The following is a 6,356-nucleotide window of genomic DNA, read 5'->3' as shown; positions in this document are numbered from 1 at the left end:
AATATTAGGAAGAAAGACGCAAACCGAAGAGATTCGCTAGCGCCACCGAGGATCACAGCAGGGAACCCCAGAGCAGCGCTGGTGCTTCTCTGTTTCCCCAGGTTTTGGTGCTGATGGTTCAGCCCCGCCAGGCAGCTGCTCATCCCCAGCATTTGGGGTCAGGATGGACCCAGCCTCCGCGCCGGGCATCCCCGCGGCAGGAGGCAGCCTGCTGCCCTTGCCAAACCGCAGCACGAAGCCAGGCACGGGAGAGCACCCGCTCCCTGCCGCCGTGGCATGGGGCCGCTGTGCAACGTTCCCCTTGGAAGGTGTCCCTAAAACCCCCCAATCTTGCCCAAGCATGGAAGGGGCCCCAGCGCTCATTCTCTTTACCAGAGGAAGAAACCTGAGGGGCAGCGGGAGAGCGGGGCACCCGCTGGGTCTGTGAGTGACCATCTGTGCAGCTCCTGGTTATTACCTGGGCTGGGAAATCATTTTCAGATGGAGGGAAAACAAGCTGTCGGGGATGAATAGACGTTAGTGTGCAGATCATCTTCTGCACAAAAGGAATATCATAGCATGCAAATGTCATTTGTATTGTGATCATTAGCTTGAGCTGTGGGAGGTGCCTTATATCAGTTAAATTCTTCCAGGGGCTCCCACAGAGAAGAGGAGAACTTCTTAAGTGCACAGTGGCATTTAAGAGATTGCTGCCTGCTCCGAGCAGATGTTCCAAGGATTAGATAGCTCAGTTTGCAAGACAGCTTCAAATTAAAATAAAAAAAGCTACAATATTTATGGGCTGCTCTGCATGTGCTGGAAATCTGAGAGGAACCCATGATGTCTGGTAGCTAAAGTTACAATCAGAAACATACCTGCAAACACAGAGTTTGACTTCAAAGGGGGAGCAGGGAGCAGCCAGAGGTCGAGGCTGGTGCAAGGATCATTGAATCAGCATATCCTGAATATTCGCAATCATTTCATTCAGATCTGGATGTTGATAAGCAGCTCTGCATGTGCATCAGTCCTGGGCTGGCCCTGCTGGGGAGGCAGAGCGTGGGGCTCCTCAGACACATTTGTGAAGGACAAAGAGGTTCACAGGGTCTCTGCCTGCTGCTCAGTCGGTCAGAAATTGGTTTCTGTCGTTCTCCTTGGCGGTACAGATTACAGACGGAGAAGGCTGACCGCGCTCCTGCAGCCAGCCTGCCTCCACCATGCCGCCAGCCCATCCCCAGCCCGACCGTTTCCCAGCCCCGCTCCTGCAAAGCTCTGCCCAGACACGGCTCCTGCCAGCCCCGTGCCGTCACCCGGACTTGTCACACCGCATCTGGCACCACAGCGGCTGAACGCCCCTGCGGGACGCTCGCTGCCAGCCTGGTCCCATCTCCATCGAGGCTTTGCCTGCATCCCCAGCGGAGAAGGGCCAGCTCCAGAGTGCCCCTGGTCCCTGGAGACCTCAGTGGGTGCTGGTCCCTACCCTGCCATGCCCTATCCAGCACAGCGTGCAGCCAGAAATGGAGCAGGGAGGAAGACGTAGCAGCACAGACAGCCCTCACCTAGCTTTCCCTCTATCGCTGAATTAATCCCAAACTCAGGGGAAGCAGCCGATGCCGGCGCTTTTCCGTCCCGGCACAGCCACTCTCCTCACCCCTGCCTGCTCCTCCTTCTCTTGCTTCCCTTTAAATCTGCTCACCTCGGAGCTGCCCACTCCGTTCTCAAGGTGAGTTTTCCCGTTCTATCCTTTAGCCTCTCTGCGGGGTCTGAGTTCTTATTTCTAAGGCTTCCTGCAAGAGGTCTTGCGTGTGTCTCAGCGCTTGCAGGCTGGGCCAGGGAGGTGGGCAAGGGCGAATTCTGCATTCGGTGCTAAAGGGGAGGCTGGGGAGGAGAAGGAGCAAAGCCTCGGGGTCACTCCTCTGTGCTTCCTGGGACATCTTCTCTAGAGGCTCAGCAAGCGCCTCTGCCCTTTGATGGAGCAATCGCTGCTTCGCCCCTGCATGTGGGCACCGCTGCGTGGCTCTGGGCCAGACCAAAAAGCCGTTTGTATTGCTGCAGAGCCCGCTATAGATGGCAGCATTGACGAGCCAGAGGCTCCAGCTCCTCAGCTGGGTTTATTGAGATAATTAATATACAAAATACGACAGAAAATACGATATAGGTAATCCCGAGCACAAACTCTTCCCTTGCTGTAGCTGTATCTCAGCGCTCTGGGAGCAGAGCTGCCCTCCAGGGCTGGGCTCTCCACCAGGACCGGCCGAGAGCCGTTGATTGCTCCAGGCCAGGCTCCTGGGACCATCCAGCTCCTCCACCCTGAGGTTTGGGTCACCGTCGCCTTCCCGTGTGGGGTCTGCTCCTCAGGGAGGTTTTATCACCCAAATTCCTGCCAAGAGGCATCTCTGGATGAGGTGCTGCTTCCACAGGTGGTTTGGAAGTGCTGCGTGGAGGGAGAGATGGGGCAGGGATGGAGAGCCCTCCCAGATAGATTTTTCCAAGCCCTCACATCTCCAGTGTTTATAGTGACTGATGGTAACTCAAACACGGTTTGTGATTCAACCTGATGAACCTGAAGCCCTAAATCACACAAGTCTGCCAAGTGAAGTACTTTAGCCTTCTGCCCTCGCTGCCGTAAACAGAGTACGTCTCCAGGCTCCTGGGAGCAGTTTAATGAACTGCCTGATGCTGCCAACAGACTTTCTAATGTTTTGTGTCCCTCCCGTGAAAGTCCCTTGCCCCTTTTCCCATGCTTTCTGTACGGTTTTCTTGTAATTGCTGCCCTTCTGCTGGGGAAAACTACAGAGAAGAGCAGCTGGGCAGGCAATGGACTTAAGTGCTACTTTTCCGCAGTTCTGGCAGCGTGATGCAGAGCCGGGACGTGCCCCAGCACGGCACAGATCCTGCCCCGGTGCGGGGTCTGTGCTGCAGGGAGGCGAGGGGAGGCTCCCAGCCCCACGCACTTCTTGGGATGGAAAAGGGGGCAGAGGGGCTGCTAACTGGGGACCAGTGCCTCTAATCCCTGCCCCACAGGGGAAGGCTGTTGAGCGGCAACAGGCAGGGGCAGCTTCCCGTGCTGGGTAAGGGAAGAAAATGCCTGCTTAGGACACCGACTGTAGGAATAAAGGTGTATAAGATCCCATCCAAAGCCTCCATTATCTCAACAAATTTCCTATTTATTTTCCAGACACAATACCCTTCGTAGCCTCCTGTTTTACTCAGAAGGGAAAAACCTTTATTTATTTATTTATTTTAATTGAGAACCCTGGTGGAAAACAAGCTTTGCTTCCAGAAGCAATTACATTCCATCTCTTAACTGGATTAGGTAACTTGATAAAACTCCAGTGGAGAAATATTTGCTCATATTTAATCATTTGTTGACTTGGCACCTCACGAAATAAAGCAAAATTAAATAAAAATGTGTAAAGGGCAACCCACTTGCTGATAAATCCTACCCACTCTGAGCAGTTTATTACAGGAGCAACGATCCATTAGCTCTATACATAAATTAGAATCATGCATTCAGTTTATGGAGTTGCAAATTGTCGGTTGCTGCCATTATGTCAAAAATACGCTGTGCCAAGAATGAAACATGATTATTGTCTGCATTGTCTGCCCTCAGCAGATGAAGTCCAGACAGTTTAGGGTTAGGCAGTATGAAAAGCAAGAGGAATTCAAGCCCTTTCTTGATTTTTTTTTTTTGCTGCTTGTAAAAACAAAGCAATCAGCATGCTTGCATGTTAACATAGTCTGAAGACATGTAATGAATACTCTATTAGTGCCCTGAAAACTAACTTCCGTAGCATCTATCGATCATAGTCATTTTGTTATCTCTGTCCGAGTGCAGGAATACAGCCCTTGAAATGAGATCAAGCCATCAATATTCTCCCTGGGTGTACATGCTGCTGGAGCTCCTTATTGCAGGTTGGATCACCACCCTAGGAGCTTTCCATTATTTCTTAGTAAAAAAAGTGGGAGTACTGCCGTTTCGGCTTGATACTGCCACTGCTATATATATGCTGTTAACGGGGAAATAAAAGGCTGTAGTGTTACTTGTGGTTCACAGGTAATCATTATACAGCTATAATGATAGAAAAACAATAGGTCTTGGGGGAATTACAGCAGGAATCAGTTCAGCTAAATATTGACATCATTAGCCCCGATAAGGCTTGCTTTTTTGCAGCCTGAGCTGAGGCTTTAGCCTGGGTGGGATTTCCAGGCTCACCGGGATCACCAGCAGGTCCCAGGCAAACCCCAGCCTGGTGCGATGTGCCCGGCCAGCCTGCGCCCCGCGGGACGACGGTCACCTCTCTCAACAAAAAACCCCTGTCCTGGGTATCAGATGCACAAAGCCGGGCGAAATCAGGGCAGCCACCTCCCCTCGGCCGTCCCCTGCACTGGAGGGTGCTGTCGCGGTCTGAGGGGCACGGTGCCCGGCCGTTTTGGTTGGGAGTGCCGGGCCCTGGCGACGTTCGGCGTGATCCCCAAAGCCGTCGGCACGAGCGGAGCGACGTCTCATTAAGCTGTCAGGGGAAACGGGGAGGCTGTCGGAGCACACCGTTCAGAGGCTTTGACGGGTATCTGGAAGGTGTTACTGCGCTTTCATTTAGCAATTAATAAAGCCCAAAGACTGAATCTAATCCTGAGGAGATGATTTCTGCCAGCTGGGAGGGAGAAGGCGTCTGGAGACGTCCCGGGTTGGAGCTGGGTTTCCCCAGCGCCCAGGCAGCGCGTTGCTCTCTGCAGCGGGCACGAGATGCTGCTCAGACGCGGGCTGTGCTGGATGGGGCCACAGGGTCAGATCCTGCCCTCGGCTCCCTTGGGACCGAAGGCTCGGGAAGCTTTTCCAATGAACAACCAGGGATCGCCCTGGTGCGGGGGACCCTGCTGCTGGCTGGCAGACGGCTTTGTGCCACGGCAGCCTGGGTATATGGCTGGGATGAGCACTGCTGGGGGGTTTGTCCTCTGAGCAGTGGCAGGGAGTTGTCTTCATGGTTAAAAAGAATTATAAACACTAATGTAATCCCATAGAAGTGTGTGCCCTAATAAGAAAAAAATATCCTCAGCACCTGCTAGGAAGCTGCACACTTTAGCGGGGATAAATCTGTTCACGCAGGAAAGGTCCCTGTCACAACGCGCATAGTACTTTACTCATTAAAGGCTTCAATTCTAATTTAGTTCAGCCCGCACTGAATATACTTAGTCATGAGGGGGCCAAGTAACACAACAGGGCTATGTTTAGCATGTTAAACCATTCACCAAGAGGCAGCTTTGAGCAATCCATTTATTCTGTGGAGGTTTACTTTCTATTTTATTATACATTTCACACGGTGCAGTTGCACCACGGGAGACGTGTGCCCAGATGCCCATGTGGGCACACGCACACACAAACCTGCATGTATTATTCGGCTACAGACTTTCAGATGTAGCTTCAGTAAAACAGCAGTTGCACAGGGTGTTTTAAATGTGCTTGTATGATACTCAACCTGGGAAATATCACAAACAAAACCGCAGTTTGTCTCAGAAGAGGTCTGGAGTGGGCTTTGGGCAGTATTTTTGCAGTTGCCAAGGTGACCTGAAGGACTGTTTTACTCCTACCTTTCCTGGGATCTTAGCTCAGCTCATGCAAGTGGGGTCACTGCCTGGGATTCCCCAGAAAAGCCTGCAATTTCTTCTCTAAAGTGATGTCTGTGAAGAGCAGCTTTTGGAAAACTTCTGCACAGTTTCATATTTCCTCAAGATCTGCCACGGATTCTGAGGATAAGTTTGCACTCAATCGTCTGCATGTTTGATGGTGCGTTGGGTCTCCCTCATATCTGTGCAATGGCCACTGCGCTGCAGGAGAGATGTTTGGATCAAAACACTTGGTACAATCTGGCGTGGGCTCGCTTGGCTGGCCCCGATTGCTCAAACCAATGCTCTTCAAAGATTTAAAGATCTGGAGAGGGCACTGCCAAAGGGAAGGATTATACAAATTATTTTCTCTTCTTTGGACCCACAATGCAATGCTGTATTTTAAGCTCCCCTCCAAGGCCAAACACGCTCAATTCTGGGGGCTTAACTGTCCTGTTTGCTGGAAGCTGGAACAGCTCAGGGTGTGTGAAGAGACAGAGCTGGGTGACCCTCTCCTTCCAGATGTGCTAATTTAAAATGATGGTTAATAACCCCATCTCACCTGCATGGGCAGAAGGAATAAAATAAAAGAAGTTCTGCTTTATTTATTCTTCTTAATATGAAATTCATGCCCTGATTGCCTTTGCTCTCTCCAGCCAGGCTTCTGGGAGGTAAGAGATTCAGTTCATGAATCTGAATTTGCGGAAGCTTCATCTTTTGAGCTTTCTGTTCAGGGAAAGTTACTTGATAGCCAGGGAGCCAAGGGGGAAATACAT

Source organism: Buteo buteo, chromosome 16 (genome assembly GCF_964188355.1).
Source record: "Buteo buteo chromosome 16, bButBut1.hap1.1, whole genome shotgun sequence".
Taxonomy (NCBI): Eukaryota; Metazoa; Chordata; class Aves; order Accipitriformes; family Accipitridae; genus Buteo; species Buteo buteo.
Note: the sequence above shows the minus strand (reverse complement) of the source record.